At 47.2% G+C, this 21,842-nt stretch overlaps 1 long non-coding RNA gene across 2 annotated transcripts in view; it reads right to left on the reverse strand.

The window, feature by feature from the left end:
* LOC137522352 (uncharacterized) overlaps positions 1-16,843 on the reverse strand; it is a 136,799-nt gene extending 119,956 nt beyond the window's left edge. For both annotated transcript variants that reach the window (XR_011022273.1, XR_011022272.1), the window contains exon 1: positions 16,724-16,843. This is a non-coding gene — a long non-coding RNA (uncharacterized lncRNA). The remainder of the gene's footprint in view (positions 1-16,723) is intronic.
* Between the last annotated feature and the right edge of the window lie 4,999 nt (positions 16,844-21,842).

The raw sequence follows: 21,842 nt of genomic DNA on the forward strand, positions 1-21,842 counted from the left end.
TGGTCATCTGAGATTTACAACACCATTTTTCTCTCCAGTCTCCACTTTGGAAAAAACTGATGGCCAATTTAATTTTGTCATTTTTATAAGAGTGGGAATCGTGTTTATTCCCTGAAACAGGGGTCATACTTGCCAAGATTTGCATGTGTTTTTTCGAGATGCACTTAAAGGATAAGTGAGGCGACAAAAGACAAATAACTTAGATTTTTAGCTTGCAAGGGCAGGGAGCGTATTGCACCTGCGCAGTACTACTTCTTTGCATGCGCAGAAGATGCTGACCAATCAGGGATGAGCAAAAACTACGCCAGTGCGATTCTATGCGTCGTAGTTTGAAGGCGAAGTTTCAAAACTACACTTATGCAATTACGCATAGCGAAGTACCGCTATGTGTAATTTACGCATGCTACGCATAGTTGACATGTGTATTGCGAACTACGAATGCGGTAAACGCGTCTATTTTTCCGTGTACGGATCAAATTGTGCCCAGAAATATTGTTGCTCATTGTATGCGTATAAAATTAAAAAGGGGGAATGTACGCATACAAGAGTTCCAGTATGAGCATTTAAAGGGGACTTAATGTGGAAATGTTTCCGCATAGGGGCATATGCGTCCGCATACACTACGCTTCGTGCTACGCATATTTTCGTATTTTAATGCGTAGTGTACGAAATGTATCCATAGTTGAAATTTGATGTAGAAGTCGTAGTTTGGTGGAGCGTAATTGCGGAAAACTACGCATATTTCCAGCGTAGCGTAATTGGCTCACTACGATCATCCCTGCGACCAATCAGGAGTCGGTGATCCATGGAGGCTGCCAGTGGGACGACAGAGAACAATGGATGTGCGACGAGGGACACAAATGACATCTAGGGGCAGAAAGATGCCCCAGGTAAGTAAAACGTCATTTCTTTTTTCCGCCCCACTTATCCTTTAACACTTTTTTCTGCTGCGGAAAAAAAAAATACCGGCAGAGTTGCTTTTTTTTCGCACACTGCGTGGGATACACTATTTCCAACAGTCAGCAGCTGACATCTGGCTATTGGCCAGATGCGCCAAGACAACAAGGAATCGTCCACAGAAAACCGCAGCCATTTGCCATAGATTCAAGTAGCATATTCCTGTACCATATTTTTAAAAAATCAGTGACTTTAAAGGGAAACTGAAGTGAGGAGGATATGGAGGCTGCCATATTTATACCCTTTTAAGCAATACCAGTTGCCTGGCAGCCCTGCTGGTGTCTTTGGCTGCAGTAGTGTCTGGATCACACACCTGAAACAAACGTGCAGCTAATCCAGCAGAGTTTAGTCAGAAATATCTGATCTGCATGCTTGTTCATGGGATAGGGATGACAGATGCTTGCCAAATGCGACTGGTGCAGCGTGTTAGCTGCAACACATGTTAGCAGGGACGCTACATGCAGGCGTCTCTCGGGGGCCCCAGTTGTGCCTTTGTGACGGTTTTTAGCCCTGTGCAGCGAGTGTTTGTCAGGAGTATCTTGGTTAGATACGCAACCATTTAATTGAATTTTTCTATATTATTGTATTTTATTTCCTTAGGGTTGGGGTGTGGTTGTGGGTGGCGTCCCCAGGCGGTGAGAATACCTGGGGCGCTGCCCACGCCGCACCCCTTCCCCTTTATATAACCCTGCTGCCAGTGGTGGGCCGAAATTTCACATATGCGAGATTTCGCCTCAAAATTTGCAATTCCGCATGTGAAATTTCATAGAAAATCGTAATTAATTTTGTATGTAATAGTAATATTTCATAATTTCGTGTAATTTTTTGCATAATTGTGTGCTGATTTTAGTGGTTAATAGCACGGCCCCAATACATGCTATTGACACCAAAATTGCAACATATGTTAAGGAGAATAATGGGTCCAACTCAAAAAAAGAATTTTTCAAAAAGACCTTGTAGTTTTTGAGAAAATCGAATTTAAAAATGCAAAGTAAAAATGTTTTTTAAATTGTCATTTTTCTGAGTTTAAAGGGAACCAGAGAGGAACGTGATAAAAAAAAAAAGAAGAATCTTTTATTCATACCTGGGGCTTCCTCCAGCCCCATAAGCCTCGATCACTCCCACGCCGCCATCTTCCGCTTCCTGGATCGGCGGTACCGGATCCCGTCACTTCCGGCGGATGCGGCCAATAGTCCGCATCACAGCGGCTCCCTCCTTACCCGTACGCATGAGGCTGCGCAGTAGGCAGCCTCACTCGTACGTATATGGAGGGAGCCCCGTGTGATGCGGACCATTGGCCGCGTCTGCTGGCCGACTGGCGGCCATGATGGGACCCGGTACCGGCGGATCCAGGCAGCAAAGGATGGTGGTGTGGGAGCGATCCGTGCGTATGGGGCTGAAGGAAGCCCCAGGTATGTATAAAAACTTTTTCTGGGGCCTCTGGTTCCCTTTAAAAAACATTTTTCTTTGCATTTTTAAAATTGATTTTCTCAAAAACTACAGGGTCTTTTTGGAATTTTTTTTTTTTTACTTGTACCCACTATTCTCCTAAACATATGAGCAATTATGGTGTCAATTGCATGTATGGGGGTTTTGCTCTTCACTGCCAAAGTCGGCAAGAAATTACGCAAAATTTAGCAAAATTTTATGCGAAATTACGAATGACTATACGAAATCAACTGAATGTACAAATCGTAATTACATATAGGCGAAATTGCAAAAATGTACATGAAAATTTGCGTACTCGTAATTAGCTGATTACTATCATCACTACCTGCTGCTCCCAAGCCAACGTTGCTAGCATGTTCCCAAATCTTTGGGTGATTTTAAATGTAGGTTAGGGTGGGGACCCCGAGAGAAGCCTGCACGTGGCACCCCTGCTGGGGACCTTAGAGGGGCCTGCACGTGGCGTCCCTGCTGGGGACTTGAGAGAAGCCTGCTGTAACGATTGTGCAATTATCTGCAGAAGTCCTCCACAAGCGTATTAAACGACAGAACCCAGCTTTGGTGCAATGCACCTGTAGAGAGAGAATTCCCACCAGCAGATGGAGCTGTGAAGTGCAGAGGAACAATGCCTCTGCACTGCCACAGATGCCAGAAAGGAATTGCACGAAGGGAAGCAATACAGGGCAAGATTAGAGAGAAAGTGAGCACAGAGACAAAATGTATGTGTGTCCGCCAATCTAGTCGCCACCCGACGACGGTGAACACACAACAGCGGAACCCAAGTGGGAACGCAATCGCAAGAGTGGTGATTGCCAACAGTGACACAAGACCGAGCAGAGACAGAGCACAAGTGTAGCGAGAAAGACACAGCAAACAACAATGATCAGAACGCCAAGGTAAATAACAAACACACTCGCTAAGCACGGTCGCCGCACGAAAAGCGCAAAAGCGACAAAACACGCTAATGGCGCGGTCTCTGCACGAAAAGTGCAACAGAGACAAAACGTGCCAACCCTAACTAACCAATGTAACACGAAAATGAATAGAGAACGCTTGCTAAACGGTTACCTCAGCGAGCCTACAGCAAGCATTCGTTCCAGGCAAGACAGACAGAAGGAGTAACCAGTAGCAACCACAGCTCTGGCCTACACTTCCAGACAAAGTACAGAAGGAACCACCGCCACTACCGCTAGGGCGAATGTGATCCCAACAGACAGAACAATTTCCTGTCAACCGCCGATGGCGACAAGACAACCGCAACAGATAGACAGACAAGGCAATACAGATAATACAACCTGACTACGCTAGAAGGAATGCTAGTGCACTCCCAAGGAATTACTCTAAGATAATCTTAGCAAACAATTAGCAAAGGCTGAGACTCCAGGTAAGTTAGCAGGAACAAACCTCTATGACCAGCAGGGAATTCTGGGAGCAAAAGGTATTTGTACTGCAAGCCATCAAAGGAAGCAGCTAAGCAATTTGCACGACAAGTGGATGCAAATTCCTCACCAGCAGAGCAACTCTGAAACTTGCAGAGTGAAGACAGGTCTATTTTCCAGGGACCTGCAGCACTCAGACCTACAAAAGGGTCAAAAAGCTGTCTGTCTGTGCAGACAGCAGAGCAGATCTTTACACCTGCACGTGGCATCCCTGCTGGGGACCTGAGAGAAGCCTGCACGTGGCACCCCTGCTGGGACCTGAGAGAAGCCTGCACATAGCATCCCTGCTGGGGACCTAAGAGAAGCCTGCACGTGGCACCGCTGCTGGGGACCTGAGAGAGGCCTGCACGTGGCACCCCTGCTGGGGACCTGAGAGAAGCCTGCACGTGGCATCCCTGCTGGGGACCTGAGAGAAGCCTGCACGTGGCACCCCTGCTGGGGACCTGAGAGAGGCCTGCACCTGGTGTCCCTGCTGGGGACCTGAGAGAAGCCTGCACGTGGCGTCCCTGCTGGGGACCTGAGAGAAGGCTGCACATGGCGTCCCTGCTGGGGACCTGAAAGAAGCCTTCACGTGGCACCCCTGCTGGGGACCTGAGAGAAGCCTGCACGTTGCGTTCCTGCTGGGGACCTGAGAGAGGCCTGCACGTGGTGTCCCTGCTTGGGACCTGAGAGAAGCCTGGATGTGGCGCCCCTGCTAGGGACCTGAGAGAAGGCTGCCCGTGGCACCCCTGCTGCGGACCCGAGAGAAGGCTGCACGTGGCATCCCTGCTGGGGACCTGAGAGAAGGCTGCCCGTGGCACCCCTGCTGCGGACCCGAGAGAAGGCTGCACGTGGTGTCCCTGCTGGGGACCTGAGAGAAGCCTGCCCATGGCACCCTGCTGGGGACCTAAGAGAAGGCTGCATGCGGCGTCCATGCTGGGGACCTGAGAGAAGGCTGCACACGGCACCCCTGCTGGGGACCTGAGAGAAGGCTGCACGTGGTGTTCCTGCTGGGGACCTGAGAGAAGGCCTGCCCGTGGCACCCCTGCTGCGGACCCGAGAGAAGGCTGCACGTGGCACCCCTGCTGCGGACCCGAGAGAAGGCTGCACGTGGCGTCCCTGCTGGGGACCTGAGAGAAGCCTGCACGTGGCACCCCTGCTGCGGACCCGAGAGAAGGCAGCACGTGGCACCCCTGCTAACATGCTTTGCAGCATGGAACTGGTGTCTCTCCCAAAAAGAGAAGGGCAAGGTTCCCCAATAATAAGTTGTATTAATGTGAATTGCATATGTTTGCTTCCATTATTTGTATTGTGAGTTGCATTGGTTCTTAATGCTCCTGTTCAACTGCAATGAGCCCAATTGTGCCTTTGTGAGGTTTATTAGCCCTATGCAATGAGTGTTTGTCAGGTGCATCTTAGTTAGGTGCGCTGCCATTTCATTGAATTTCTCCATGAATAATACCGTATATCCTCCACCATGGACTTTACCATTTGGGATTCATGAAATCATTCACTGTTCCATTTTAACAACTACTTTTAACAACATCTTATTGAAGACCTCATGGGATAACAATAACAACAGTAACAATAACATTTCTATAGCGCTTTTCCCCCATAGGACTCAAAGCGCTTAGGCTCTCTCAGATTTAGTAATTGGTAGTAGGATGACATATTAATACAGAAAAAATTATATTTCTGCAAATGCCAAATAGAGGTGGCTCGAACGGTTCGCCGGCGAACGGTTCCCGGTGAACTTCCGGGGTTCGCGATCGCGGAGAACCGTGAACTTTTCCGGAAGTTCGGTTCGCCCCCATAATGCACCATTAGGGTCAACTTTGACCCTCTACATTACACTCAGCAGGCACATTGTAGCCAATTAGGCTACACTCCCTCCTGGAGCCACTCCCCCCCTTATAAAAAGCATGCATCGCCGGCCATTTTAATCACTCGTGTGCCTGCAGTAAATAGAGAAGGGACAGCTGCTGCAGACTTTCATAGGGAAAGAATAGTTAGGCTCTTGTAGGCTTCTTAGCTTGCTCCTGGCTCATTCTTATTGCTAAAAAAAGCACCCCTCAACAGCTCTTTTGAGAGCTAATCTTGTTCTTGTGATCTATTTTTTTTTCTGTGTGTTCCACTGACACTTGTGTTGCATAGACAGCCTTGATAATCCATACTGTGTGTGCCACTGCCAGGCCCAGCACATTCAGTGACTACCTGTGTGTGTGACAGGTGCACATTGTAATACCCATTACTGCATATACCTACCTACCTGTTGTTCACAGTGCACCCACCCACCTACTTACGTGAGTTGAGCCACACAGTGTCACTTTGCCTGTCCGCTACCCGTCTGTGTGTGACAGGTGCACATTGTACAGGTGCACATTGTAATACCCATCACTGCATATACCTACCTACCTGTTGTTCACAGTGCACCCACCTACCTACATGAGCTGAGCGCCCGCAGTGTCACTGTGCCTGTCCGCTACCTGTCTGTGTGTGACAGGTGCACATTGTAATACCCATCACTGCATATACCTACCTACCTGTTGTTCACAGTGCACTCACCTACCTACGTGAGCTGAGCACACGCAGTGTCACTGTGCCTGTCTGCTACCTGTCTGTGTGTGACAGGTGCACATTGCAATACCCATCACTGCATATACCTACCTACCTGTTGTTCATAGTGTACCCACCTACCTACGTGAGTTGAGCGGACAAAGTGTCACTGTGCCTGTCCACTACCTGTGTGTGTGTGACAGGTGCACATTGTAATACCCATTACTGCATATACCTACCTACCTGTTGTTCAAACTTCACCCCCCTACCTACGCGAGTTGAGCACACGCAGTGTCACTGTGCCTGTCTGCTACCTGTCTGTATGTGACAGGTGCACATTGTAATACCCATCACTGCATATACCTACCTACCTGTTGTTCACAGTGCACCCACCCACCTACGTGAGTTGAGCGCACGCAGTGTCACTGTGCCTGGCCGCTACCTGTCTGTGTGTGACAGGTGCACATTGTAATACCCATCACTGCATATACCTACCTGTTGTGTTCAGTGCACCCACCTACCTACGTGAGTGCACGCAGCTTGATATACCACTCCGTGCATACCTGTTAACTGCACCTGTGTGACTGCACAATGTATTAGTCAAGTCAGTGCATACCTTTCACTTGATCCCCCCCGATATGGACACAACGGACAAAACAGGTAGAGGCAGAGGTAGAGGCAGACCCAGAAGAAGGCCACCCGGCAGGTCTGTGTGAAGTCGTGGTTGATGTGATTTCGTGTGGCCCTGGCCCAAAGTACAGTGCTCAGAAGAAGGCACGTCCCATCAACTCCCAAGATTGTCAGGACGTGGTTGACTATTTAACACAGAACACCTCATCTTCTGCAGCCACCAGTGCTACTACAAGCACCACATACGCTGCATTTGACACTTTGCAGGAGTTAATTGGTGGGGAATTAACTGATTCACAGCCATTATTGTTACAACCAGATGAAGGCGCTAAGCAAGTTACACCACCTCATATGTCTGAGTTAGGTGGCGACACTATGAACGTAACATGTGAGGAGGTAGATGATAAAGTACCTGCTGTTGGTGCATTTTTGGAAGTGTCTGAGGCGAGCGAAGCTGGGCACGATGATTATGATGATACGGATCCCACATGGGTTCCTAATAGACAAGATGACCAAGGGGACAGTTCAGAGGGGGAGTCAGTAAGGAGTAGGAGGAAACGAGTTCCTAAAAGAAGCAGGGGGAGCTCGTCATCAGAAACAGCTGGTGGCAGTGTCCGGCGCCATGTATCGCCAGCTATGTACAGCCAGCCAACATGCCCTTCAACGTCAGCTGCTGATGCCACCATAATGCCATCACCCAAGGGGGGCTCAGCGGTTTGGACATTTTTTATAATGTGTCTGCCTCATATCTTGGCAATGCCAGCTGTTCTCTCTGCCTCCAAGAATTGAGCCGTGGAAAGGCCAACACTCACGTAGGGACAAGTGCCTTACGAAGGCACATGGAGAAAAGGCACAAACTGCAATAAGAAGAGCACCTCAGCAAAATCAGCACACAAAAGAAAAGCCACCCTCCTTCTCCTCTTCCTCCTTCAGGTGCAGCATCTTCAGCGCTTTCTCCCTTGCATCTTCACAGCCACCCTACTCCACTCCGCCTCTGCCCTTGAGCGGTTCCTGCTCCTCTGCCCACAGCAGCCAGGTGTCCATGAAGGAAATCTTTGAGCGGAAGAAGCCAATTTCTGCCAGTCACACCCTTGCCCGGCATCTGACAGCTGGCGTGGCGGAACTGTTAGGTCGCCAGCTTTTACCATACCAGCTGGTGGACTCTGAGGCCTTCTGTAAATGTGTGGCCATTGGGACACCACAGTGGAAGATACCAGGCTGCAATTATTTCTCTAAAAAGGCCATACCCAAACTGTACCGTGAAGTGGAGAAGCAAGTGGTGTCATCTCTGGCACACAGGGTTGGGTCAAGGGTCCACCTGACCACGGATGCCTGGTCTGCCAAGCACGGTCAGGGCTGCTGCATTACTTACACAGCCCATTTGGTCAACCTGGTGACTGATGGCAAGCAGGGAGTACGTGGCTGTGCAGCGGACCAACTTGTGACACCCCCACGGCTTGCCGGCAAGCCTCTTGCCACCTCCTCTCCTCCTGCTACATCCTCTTTGCTGTCGTCCTCCTCCTTGGCTGAGTGGCAGTTCAACTCTACTGGTGCTGCGATCTCCTCTCCAGCTACACAGCCCCATCTCCCCAGGGCCTATGCTGCATGACATGTACGATGGTGTAACGCCATCTTAGACATGTCTTGCCTCAAAGCGGAGAGTCACACTGGACCAGCTCTCCTGGCTGCTCTTAACAAACAGGTGGATCAGTGGCTGACACCGCACCAGCTGGAGATCGGCAACGTGATGTGTGACAACGACAGCAATCTCCTTTCCGCATTGAATTACAAAAGCTGACACATGTACCCTGCATGGCACATGGGCTCAATCTAGTCATTCAAAGATTTGTGTCAAAGTATCCAGGCTTAGAGGACATCCTGAAGCACCCCAGGAAGTTGTGTGGGCATTTCAGGCGGGCTTACACGCTCATGGCACGCTTTGCAGACATTCAGCAGAGAAACAACTTGCCGGTGAGACGCTTGATATGTGATAGCCCGACTCACTGGAATTCGACCCTGGTCATGTTCTCTCGCTTACTAGAACAGGAGAAAGCCGTCACCCAGTACCTGTACAATTACAGTAAAAGGACACAATCTGGGGAGATGGAGATGTTCTGGCCCAAAAACTGGACACTGATGTGAAATGCATGCAGGCTCATGCGGCCATTTGAGGAGGTGACCAACCTGGTGAGTCGCAGTGAAGGCACCATCAGCGACTTAATCCCGTACACTTACTTCCTGGAGCGTGCCGTGTGTAGAGTGGTGGATCAAGCTGTGGAGGAGCGTGAACAGGAACAGTTATAGCAGAAACAGTTGTGGGAGCAATTTTCATCTGAATCAGATGTTTCCTCAACACCTGCGGCAGCACAGAGGGGGAGGAGGAGGAAGAGTCTTGTGGGGAAGAGGAGCCAGACTCGGATGATGAGGAAGGTGTTTCTTTGGAGGAGGAGAAGGCAGTGGCAGAAGAACCACCGCAGCAGGCGTCGCAGGGGGCTTGTGCTGCTCGATGTTCCCGTGGTATTGTTCATGGCTGGGGGAGAGGAGGAGGACTTACCTGACATCACTGAGGAAGAGCAAGAGGAGATGGATAGTACGTCTGGATCCAACTTTGTGCAGATGGCGTCTTTTATGCTGTCCAGCCTGTTGAGGGCCCCCCGTACAAAAAAACTCAAGGGGAATGAGCTGTACTGGGTGGCCACGCTACTAGACCCTCGGTATAGGCACAAAGTGGTGGACATGTTACCAACTCACCAGAAGGCAGAAAGGATGCAGCACTTGCAGAACAAGCTGGCAACTATGCTTTACAATGCGTTTAAGGGTGATGTCACAGCACAACGCAATAAAGGTACCACTGCCAGTAATCCTTCTCCCATGTCCACGCAGGCAAGGACAGGACACTACAGCGATCTCATGGTGATGTCGGACATGTGGACATTCTTTAGTCCAACGCTTCCGGATCCACCCTCCACCAAAGCCTGGACCGGTAGGTAGCCGACTACCTGGCCTTAGGTGTGGATGTAGACACTGTGAGCAGCGATGAACCCTTGGACTACTGGGTGCACAGGCTTAACCTGTGGCCAGAGCTGTCCCAATTTGCCACTGATTGGTTGAAAGTTGTATTTAAGCTTGCAGAGTGCTCCCAGTCATCGCCAGTGATAAGCATAGCTGTGGCTAGTTGCTGGGTGCGCACTCACATTGTCTGATTTACTGGAACTTGACCTTGGCTTGTATTTGACCATCCTTGTCTGCTGTTACTAACCCTTGCTTTGATACCTGGATACTCTTGCCTGCTGCCTGGACCGACCTCTATCTGTTACCTAGATACTCTTGCCTGCTGCCTGGACTGACTTCTGCTTGTTACCTGGATACTCTTGCCTGCTGCCTGGACCGACCTTTTCTTCTTTACTGGACACTCTAGGTTATACCTAAACTAACCCTTACCTGTTGCTCGGAAAATCTTGCATGTGGATCTTGCATGAACTGTCTGTTTCCTGAACCATCTGTCATTACTGACCATCGACGCTGAGGGCCTCATCCATCTAAATCAAGGTACTAGTCCTGTGTGATACTTATGAATTATTGAACTGTGTTATACTTGCCTCAGTGGGGATCTGGCGGGTTATTTTCCTCTCTACTTCAGTCTTTATGCTTTGTATGTTAAAGAGTAACTGTTAGCCCCAAAAATGAAATTTAAATCTCTATTGCAATGTTTTATTTACTTTTTAAGGGAGCCAAAAAGGCAATGCAGAAGTTAAAAATCAATCTAATTTTTTTACTATGTAGCCTTTTCCCCAGGACGCAAAGCCGCATAACAGATACTGCTGAGCATGCAGAGCATGCCCATGTCTGCCCGACCCCCCCTCTCCCCCCCAGGACCAGGTGCCGATATATTCTCACCCCAAACAGCTGACCGCTCTGACACGGAGAGAGAGCGGGAGCACTTCCAGCGCCGCCACCGCAGAGCAGCCGCCGCCGAGTCACATGTGAGAGAATCACTAGCAGGAGAGAGATGCACGGCGGCGGCTGCTCTGCAGTGGCGGCGCTGGAAGTGCTCCCGCTCTCTCTCCGTGTCAGAGCGGTCAGCTGTTTGGGGTGAGAATATATCGGCACCTGGTCCTGGGGGGGAGAGGGGGGTCGGGCAGACATGGGCATGCTCTGCATGCTCAGCAGTATCTGTTATGCGGCTTTGCGTCCTGGAGAAAAGGCTACATAGTAAAAAAATTAGATTGATTTTTAACTTCTGCATTGCCTTTTTGGCTCCCTTAAAAAGTAAATAAAACATTGCAATAGAGATGTAAATTTCATTTTTGGGGCTAACAATTACTCTTTAAGGCCTGGGGGTAACCGTAGTCAGGAGACAAATAACGTGTCCTGTTCACGTGGAGGCTTGTCTATAGGTGATGACCGTGGGCCGGGCTCAGATTGGGGCATAGAGACTGATTGGGGACATAACCTGTCAGGCCTTACAATCCTAAACTCTGGCATGGATATGGACCCAGATGACTGGAGTTCAACACCTGTGTGCTATGGCGATCGTGGACTACATTGGTGATCCTGCTTATGTCCTGTCTGTGACAGCTTCAAGAGTAAAAGGCATCGACACCATCCATTTATACGCCTCAATGAATGTCTTCTGCTCCTTTTCTAGTGTTTATTTTTTCCTTTCTGATGTCCCGCCCAGCAGTACATCTGCACCAATGGGGTAAGGAGTAGGATGGGGTGGCTCCTCCTATTTGCTGTCTCCTTTGTCTGTCCATTTTAACACCTGCTGATTGCTAGTTACCGACAGCTACAAACATCTCACTTGCATTACCAAATGCTCTAATTTTTTTTTGTGAATTTACATTTATGGTGGTATTTACCTCAGTTGGTAATTTACCTTACTAGTCAGTAATTGTACTTCTCAATGAGATAGCAGCCTTAGTGAATTAGCGTTTAACTAACTGTTCGGTAAAATCAGCTGTTTTCCGCAATACCGAATGTGGTAATGCTTAGTGAATTGAAGTCATTGGGTGGAAATCTATACATGTATGGTCAGCCTAATAGGCAAAACGACTTAAAGCAAACTTCAACTGAAAATTAAAAGTTAATTTAAGTATACACAGGTCATACTTACCTCCCGTGTAGTCTACTCATCAATCTCTTTCTCCTCTAATGCGTCCTGTCTGTCCACTGTGATCAATGGAATTTTATGTCCTCCATTTTGAAAATAGCCATTAGCCCATAACAGCTTCCTGGTCAGCACACTGTTACACTGTAACATCGCCCACTTGAGCCATAGGGAAACATGGACATTACCTTGCTCAGCTCATCAGTTGTCCTCTCAGTTATAACTGACAGCAACAGATATATAACTGTCAGCAACTAATATATTTCTGTTCTGACAAAATATTGTCAGAACTGGAAGGAATTGAAAATGGTGAGCTTCTGCGAGGAACTGACAGTGAGGTAAGTATGTCATATTTATTTGCAGCTTATTCACGTGTTTATTTTCAAATAATTTTACTCGGTTCAGGTCAGTGGCATAGCTAAGGAGCTGTGGGCCCCGATGCAAGTTTTACATTGAGGCCGCCCAAGCACTCTATACAAAACAATTGTTGCAGCGCACCAAAACCTGCCAATGGCAACTACAGTGTCAGAGGTGCAGGAAGGGGATGGGGGAGCAGTTTGTTAATGATTACTACTATTCAAAGTATCTATAGAAGTGATTATTATGAGCACAGGACCAATAGAGAGCTAATATTGTAGTTGAGGGAGGGCCCCTCTGGCCCAAGGGCCCCGACGCGGTCGCTACCTCTGCACCCCCTATTGTTACGCCCCTGGTTCAGGTTCACTTTAAGAAACAGCTGTGCATCGCTGATAAAACAGCGCTATGATAATAAACATCTATTCGTATCAGAGTCTTTCTAACATGTGATAAGCCTATGGAATACGAAATAAAGCATGTCAGAGCAGCATATGGAGGTAATAAAATGAACTTTTGCAGCGTTTAAAGCAAAACACCAGGAAAACAGACAAAACAACGTCGAGAAATATTTTAAAACAGTAATCGTCTCTTGATAACAAAAATAAACCTTTGCTGCGGAGCGGTGCAGCGTAGCTGGTCGGTGTGTATTCCTGGCCGTTACACGGCTGCAGTAACATGGAAGCTGCGCGGTCTGGAACTGATTAGTGCGGGGGACGGTGTGAAGTGGGGTTAGACGGCACGCAGCACCCTCATGTTTGGTAAGTAGTCTCTTGTAAACACTTATTGTCTCCTCTTTACGCTTGGAGTACAATAAGCCCTGCAGATTATTAAACGTGCCCCGCGCATATGGCAGGCCCGCTCGCCTGATGTCTGCTGACGTTTCCCAGATCACCAGTTATACAAAAAAAAAACATATCTTAGTTTTAACTGACAACCGCTCAGCAGTCTATTGACCCAAGGTGCGTTGCAGGGGTGAACGATATTATTATTTAGTATTTATGTAGCGCCGACATCTTCCGCAGCACTGTACAGAGTATATTGTTTGTCACAAACTGTCCCTCAGAGGGGCTCACAATCTAATCCCCATAGTCACATGTATCGTGTAGTGTCTGTATTGCAGTCTAGAGCCAATTTTAGGGGGAAGTCAATGAACTTATCTGTATGTTTCTGGGATGTGGGAGGAAATTGGATTGCTCGGAGGAAACCCACACTGACAAAGGGAGAACATACAAACTCTATGCAGATAGTGCCCTGGCTGGAGTTCTGACTCAGTGCTGCAACGCAAGAGCGCTAAGCACTATGCCACCGTGCTGTCTAACGTAGCTGTTTATATACTGGAATACCTCAAAAGAGAAATGACCATCTTTTCTAAAGAGTCACTCTACCCAAAGGCTGCGCTCACCCTGACACGCATTGGGAAATATAATCCTATAGTGTACCAAAATGTGATTATAGTGTAATAGTACGCTCACAATTGTACATTCGTGGTGCGGCAGATTTTGTCAGAATAACGCGAGACCTGCTATTAGGGAATGTCGAAAATTCTGAATTCTGATTCCACAGAAATTCCGATTTCCACCAATGCCGATTACCGATCCCGCAGACTTCCATTTTCCAAATTCTGAATCCTTTTTGGTCATTTTTTTTTCTCTGATTGGCTAAATACCTCTGAGTTGTCTCTGCTCTTTGATTGGTCCAGTGCTTCCGAGTTGTCTCTGCTCTCTGATTGGTCCAATGCTTCCGAGTTGTCTCTGCTCTCTGATTGGTCCAATGCTTCCGAGTTGTCTCTGCTCTCTGATTGGTCCAATGCTTTCAAGTTGTCTCTGCTCTCTGATTGGTCCAATGCTTCTGAGTTGTCTCTGCTCTCTGATTGGTCCAATGCTTCCGAGTTGTCTCTGCTCTCTGATTGGTCCAATGCTTCTGAGTTGTCTCTGCTCACTGATTGGTCCAATGCTTCCGAGTTGTCTCAGCTCTCTGATTGGTTCAATGCTTCTGAGTTGTCTCTGCTCTCTGATTGGTCCAATGCTTCTGAGTTGTCTCTGCTCTCTGATTGGTCCAATGCTTCTGAGTTGTCTCTGCTCTCTGATTGGTCCAATGCTTCCGAGTTGTCTCTGCTCTCTGATTGGTCCAATGCTTCCGAATTCTGTTTTTGGGCTAAAATTACCGGGTTGCAGTAATGTGGTATTTCCTCAGAAATCCAACTTCCGAGTCTGATCAGAAGTGCAGAAACGTCATTTCCGTGGAAAGAACATCCCTAATACCCTACTCGCTTTGCATTACCATTACACACGTTTACAACTGCAGGGTAAGCATACTTGTATGTGCTATATGCTTCACTGTATACGTAGCAGCGCACCACCGTTGCCAAGCATGGACCCTCTGTACATTGTGAAATTCCTCAGATATGTTCTCGGGGCTGCAAAGTAAGCCAAAGTTGCTTGTCGATGAGTGTCACTGTGCTACTGCGCAGGTACGGCCGTACTTGTGCAACCAGGCGTAGTATGGCCACACTCACCAGGGCTGGTTCATGCCACAATGGGGCACCAGGGCACCCAGCATATTCACCCCCAGGGCCCTTGAGCCGCTGCTGCCCCCTCAGATCTCCCTCTCAACCCTACTGGGGCCACTGCACAATTTTTGTTAGCATAGCAGCTCACCTGCCATGGCGCACTTGCAGTCCATACGCTCTTGTTTTCATTCTTGTGCCTCCTCTCAGAGACCCAGCACATATTATTGCATAAGGACATGCAATTGACCATAGAGTAAGCTAGCAGGGATTAACCCCCTTGGCGGTATGAAAAATACCGCCAGGGGGAAGCGCAACAGTTTTTTAAAAAAAAATTTTTTTTTTATCATGTAGCGAGCCGAGGGCTCGCTACATGATAGCCGCTGCTCAGCGGCATCCCCCCGCCCTCTTCGATCGCCTTCGGCGATCACCGATCAGGAAATCCCGTTCAAAGAACGGGATTTCCTGGAGGGCTTCCCCCGTCGCCATGGCGACGGGGCGGGATGACGTCACCGACGTCAGCGACGTCGGGACGTCATTGGGAGACCCGATCCACCCCTCGGCGCTGCCTGGCACTGATTGGCCAGGCAGCGCTCGGGGTCTGGGGGGGGGGGGCCGCGCGCCGCACCGGATAGCGGCGATCGGGCGCACGGCGGCGGCGATCGGGGTGCTGGCGCAGCTAGCAAAGTGCTAGCTGCGTCCAGCAAAAAAAAAATTAAGTAAATCGGCCCAGCAGGGCCTGAGCGGCACCCTCCGGCGGCTTACCCCGTGTCACACACGGGGTTACCGCCAAGGAGGTTAATACAGGGAGCATGGATGGAGCAGCAAGCCAGGACAGGTGAGTTGCTTTCCTGACCCCACTTTGCAGGGGACCTGCGGAGCACAATTCAGACAGAAAGTAGTCAGACAGAGACCTGTGGGGCGGGGTCCCAGCATTGCTTGGGGGCAATTCTCCCCTTTGCCTCTATTGTAGCCCACCAAGAAGAGCTCAGCCAGGAAATAAAAGAGGGTCCCAGCCAGCAGCGGTAGGGTTCAGGAGGTAAGAATCTATTTTTTTTATTTTGGCGGAGGGGGATCAGGTTTGCTTTAAGGACATCCGAGGTGAAAATAAACTGATGAGATAAACAATTGTATCTATCCTCAGTGTCCTAAAAATGACTTTTTTAGATATCCCACAGTTTTATTTTATAATTAAATCTACATTTTAAGTTTTGATTGTTTCATTGTCTCTGCTCAATGACACCTTAATTAAAGTAGGACAGAGCTCAAATCTGTGAATTATTGACCATTTTTATCTCTTTCCTGCTCTCAGAAGCCATTTACTGACAGGAAAGTGTTTTATGGCTGTAATTACTTATCAGTGAGGTTAAAGGTGCGTACACACGCACTACAGAAGCCAACAACGGGTTAGTCGGACCCTCCCGCTGGGCGGACTTTCAGCAGACTGTAGTGCGTGTGTACGCGCTGAGCGGATCATTCAGGATCAGCCTTATCAGTCCGCCGACAGCACGTGCACACGCGCTACTGTTGCCTGAAAGTCCGCTCAGCGGGAGCGTCCGACGGACCCGTCATTGGCTTCTGTAGTGCGTGTGTATGCACCTTTATGTTATAGTCTGACCGAGTCTGACACGGTCCCAACCCAGGCAGAAACTGTCACTTGCATACCTGATGTTTAACTTTTTCAGGCAGAGAAAGAAAAAAGGAACACAGCCTAGGTATTTGTATTCTCGGCACTGTACATACCCATGTCTTTCTCATCATGTCACCTCGGTTGTTCTTTAAAGTCCTGCCATGGCTACCTTTGCTTGGGCTTGTGTGTATGATTTAGCAGCCATGGTGGTTTAACTGCAGCTCTCGTTCCCCTTATGCCAGTACAGTACAGTTATTTGATGATGGGAGTGGTGTGTCTCTCCCTTGAGACATGTGACTGGTTTATGTGCATGCATGTGTTCCCATGGTTTAAAGGTATTTTGAATCCCAGATTCATTAGCATGGACTGTTTGCTTGCATGCTGACTGGGGTAGGTAGAGTAGGGACCAATTCTAAGGTCAATTCTAATTCTCAATGCTGGTGAGTTGGTCTAGTACAAAATCACTGCAGTCCATTTTGGAAGCCAAGATCCACCAATTTTGGAGCATGGTGGTTTTTATTGCAGAGGGTTGTTGTTTGTATGTAAACTAATCCCTCCCCGCAGCACCTGCTTTTCACTTAAAGAGAACCTGAACTGAAAATAAAAAGTCAAAATAACCATACACAGGTCCTACTTACCTCCTGTGTAGTCTATTCCTCAATCTCTTTCTCCTCTCCTGTGTCCTGTTTGTCCACTGTGATCAATGGAATTCTCTGCCCTCCATTTTGAAAATGGCCATTACCCCATAACAGCTTCCTGGTCAGCACACTAATAAACTGAAATATCGCCCACTTAAGCCGTAGGGAAACATGGACATTACCTTGCACATTCAGTTGTAACTGACAGCTGCTGATATATATCTGACAGCAACTGGTCTATTTCAGTTCTGAGAAAATCTTGTCAGAACTGGAAGGGAGCACTGTAAGAAGAAAATGGTGAGCCTCTGAGAGGAACTGACAGGGAGGTTAGTATGTAATATTCATTTGCAGCTACATCATGTGTTTATTTGAAATAATTTTACTCGCTTCAGGTTCCCTTTAAGTCCCAGCAGGAAACCGTTACCGCCACACAACCGATCAAGCAAGTCAGCCCAAAATCTTGCAGCATGTCCAACCGATTAATGCGACCAATTTCGTCTCTAACTTGGTCACATTGTCGGTCGGACATGCACTTGGCGGCACCGATTTTCATCCGATTCCAATTATAATAATTGAATCAGATGGTCGACCGGCCTCTAAGTCACCTGATGTATGGCTTAACTTTTACTTTTTTCCTCTTTAGCGTTTTACATTCATACGTTTTCTCCAGTTCATCTATCAGCAGGGGTGTAGCAGTAGGGGTTGCAGAGGTTGCAAACACATCGGGGGCCCTTGGGCAGGAGGGGCCCCAAGGGGCCCTCCCTCAACTGCAGTATTAGCTCTCTATTGGTCCAGTGCTCATAATAATCACTTCTATTGATACTTTAAATAGTAGTAATCATTAACAAGCTGTTCCCCGCCCTCTCCTTCCACCTCTGATACTGTGGTTGTCCTTGGCAGGTTTTGGTGCACCGTATCAATTGTGATTTATAGAGTGCTTGGGGGGGCTCATTGTAAAATTGCATTGGGCCCACAGCTTAGCTACACCACTGGCTATCAGAAACTCTAATTGCCCAAAGGCTTGACATGATGATTTTCTGGAATTTTCTAAGCCTTTTAGAGGAACAGTTAGCAAAGTGTATGCAAACCTGTGACCCATTGGAATTTTGATTGATCAAGTAAAAAATAAATAATAATAAAAACACTGTTGAAAAAAAATTACCGTTTGACCACATTGAGTAGATGGCTTCAGCCAAAATGTATAGTTTGTTAGGATAAAGCGAACTTTAACCACTTCCCTAGTGGGGGTTTTTCCCTCTTATGGACTAGAGCAATTTTCACCCATCAGCGCTCCTCCCCTTCATTTACCTATAAATTTATCACTACTTATCACACCAAAATGATCTATATCTTTTTTTTGTTCGCCAGCAGTTAGGCTTTCTTTGGGTGGCACATTGTGTAGACATCCATGGCTACAATTACTAGGTAATGCCTAATGATGATCCAGGGATGTTATCTGATTGCCATCTGGAGTCGGGAAGGAATTTTTCCCTTTTGGGGTTAATTGGACCATGCCATGTAAGGGTTTTTCCGCCTTCCTCTGGATCAACAGGGGTATGTGAGGGAACAGGCTGGTGTTGTACTTTGTGCAAAAGGTGGATCAGCGCATCACCAGGCCACCCCTGAATGGCCACCAATCAGAGATGCGCTGATCCCCCCCAGAGACTGCAACCCAAACAGAAGCTCTGCATATACACCAAAAGCAAGGCTGCTAAGTGGGAGCAGCTGACCAAAAATGAATTAAATTAGTACATAGCAAGGAAATGAGCAGCGCTACTTAAGAACAGATAGGTGCCTACCTGCAAGAGGGTGCAAGCCCCACTTCTGGGATAAAATACACACCTAGCATACACATGACATGTCTACCACTGAAGGATGTTAGTTTCCTGTAACAGCTTGCATGCAACTTGTTAAGTACTCGTCCCTCCCACTGCGGAGAAGTCATCCTTGATGGGAGGGGACCTAACACTAACTAAATCCTAACCTATGTATATGCATAGCCTGGGTGCGGCCAGGTGTTGTACTTTGTTTTCTGGTTGAACTCGATGGACGTATGCAGCTATTTCAACCCAAATAACTATGTAACAAATTATTTTATTCTGTATGCATTTTAATGGGAATAATAAGAAAATATGGAAAAAATGTCATTATCGCTCAGATTCTATCATAGTTTTAAAATAAAACGTGCTACTGTGGATAAAACCCACACATTTTATTTTCCCATCTTATCCTGGTTATTACACCGTTTAAAATATGTCTCTAGTAGGAAATCAAATCAATACGGTACGAGCCTGTATACACTCTGTAAAGCGCTACGGAAGACGTCGGCCCTATATAAATACTTAATAATAATAAATAATACTCTTTCCTCTGTACTGTCTAGGAATCTTTGCCCCATCTACTCTACGATTTAACCATATTTCTCATTGTGATACCTAGTACTATTTCTGTCCTAAAATATTGTTACCTAATATTGTTATGATTTTCCTATTTGCATATCAATAAAGCACCTTTTGAACACTAAAATATGTCCCTAGTACAATGTATACTGACATTATTTTATTTTGAAATAAAGGTGTATTTTTTCCGTTTTGTGTCCTTCACTACTTACAAGCTTTTATTTGCAAAAATAACAGTAATACGCCCTCGTGACATTTATATTTAAAAAAAAGTTGAGTCCCTAAGGTAACTATGTAATTTTTTTAAATGTCGCTTTTTTATACATAAATGTTTTATTTTTGGTAACTATGGGAGGGGAAGTAAGGGGTTAGTTTATGATGTACTTTCTGTATTTTTATTAAATGTGATGTATTAGGGTATATTTTTACTATTTGGCTACCAGATGTCTCCACTTTATCTTCCTGTGCATACTGTTAGCACACAGTAAGTAATGTGTGTATGTTTTTACTTTTATTTTGTCAATGACCACGGCATCTCATTGATGCAGGTGATCATTGATCACAGGTGAATGAATGGGAACTGCCTTCCCATTCACTGATCTGTGTACTAAGAGGCAGCAACAAGAACATGCACAGGAATGTGCTAAGGCGCGGCCAGATGGTGATCTTGGCGTCAGATGCATATCTACACCCCTGGGCAGGAACAGAAGTCCTGCTGGCCATAGATATACTGCCACGGACGGCATAAGTAGTTAATAGAACGTACTCTGAGAGTCTGTGTAGGCTTCTAAGTTTGGCCATAGTTCCTAGTGGCATTGTACTTAGTAGCTCTTAGTAGCTCTAAAACGTAGACATTAAGACTGAATGTTCTGCATTAGAAATGGATGAACAGTTCTTGTACACAATACGTCGCCACGTCACTTTGATCCTTCCCCCCGGATAATCTGCTCCATCCTCCTGCCATGGAATAGTTCTGCAGTGCGAACACACCAACTTGGCTGCTTCTTCCCCCTCCTTATCTCCCAGATACGTCGAGATAATTCCGCTGTGACGACTTCATCCAATGTTCCAATGGCGGCCGCTGACTGCCAGCTTTTCATGTGGCGGAGAAAACAGAAAAACAAGTCTGCTGAATCAATGGGTGGTTCTCATTAGGAGATTCTACCGTCAAGAAAATGCAGACCGCAGGATGACATGTTGTTAAATATTTGAGCTTAGACGTAGAAGTGTTGATAATAGATCATTCACGGATCGGGGGAGTAAGCGAACGGGAAATGGTTCAGTTTTGAAATATGATGACGGGAATTCCTTCACAACAACGGTGTACTTTTTTTCTTTTTATTGGATGACTCTCAAGATGAGTTAGAAAAGTTTTCATTTAGTTTAGGGCTGAAAAATAAAGAGACAAAAAAAAACCACAGCCCTCTGGGCCCCAGTGAAGGCGCTAAGCCAGGACGTTTTAGGCTTATTTCTCTAAAACTCCTGCTTTACTCAACGGGTGAGTCAGGATTTGGGGGAAAGCCCCGCAGCAGTAGCTAAGCGAGACGTCAGGGCTGCAGGTGGCCGACAGATCCAGAAATCCTCTGAAGAAAAAAACAAAACTTCTCTACAAAAACAGATCCTAGATGATGGCGAGTAGAACTACGGTCTAAACTCTGACTTCCAATCTTATTTTTAGTAGTTAAAGCTGAACGCCAAGAAAAGAACTAAAACACCGAGGAAATGTATGAGAATGTGAGATGTCTTAAATACTCAACATTCTCTACAGCCAGTACTGAGATGACTCCAGACTAGAGAGGAGCTTCAGTTTGACTGTCCGTGGTGAGTCAGTTCAGCATACTCTCTCTCAAGTCAAGTGGGATTCAGGGTACTCTACTAACCCTAGCAATAGTGGCAGGCATAGGCTTTCATAAAGCGAGAAATCTAAGTGGCTATTGGCTTTCGCTAGAGTGTCCCACAAGGGTCGATGGGCCGCTACACTTGGTAGATGATAACTACCTTACTGCAAGCAGGTTTTGGCCCCGGTATTGCCCCAACAGTGACTGAGAATTGGAGATACCACGTAACTAAACATAGTCCGTGAGAGTTGTAGGCTGGTGTCTAGAAGGCATGGTCTCGGTGGATAGGGGCAGGCAATGTAATCAATAACCAGGGGGGAGGGGAGGTGACAAATAAGTATCCATGTCTCGGTTATT

This window comes from Hyperolius riggenbachi, chromosome 6, assembly GCF_040937935.1.
Source record: "Hyperolius riggenbachi isolate aHypRig1 chromosome 6, aHypRig1.pri, whole genome shotgun sequence".
NCBI classification, from domain to species: domain Eukaryota; kingdom Metazoa; phylum Chordata; class Amphibia; order Anura; family Hyperoliidae; genus Hyperolius; species Hyperolius riggenbachi.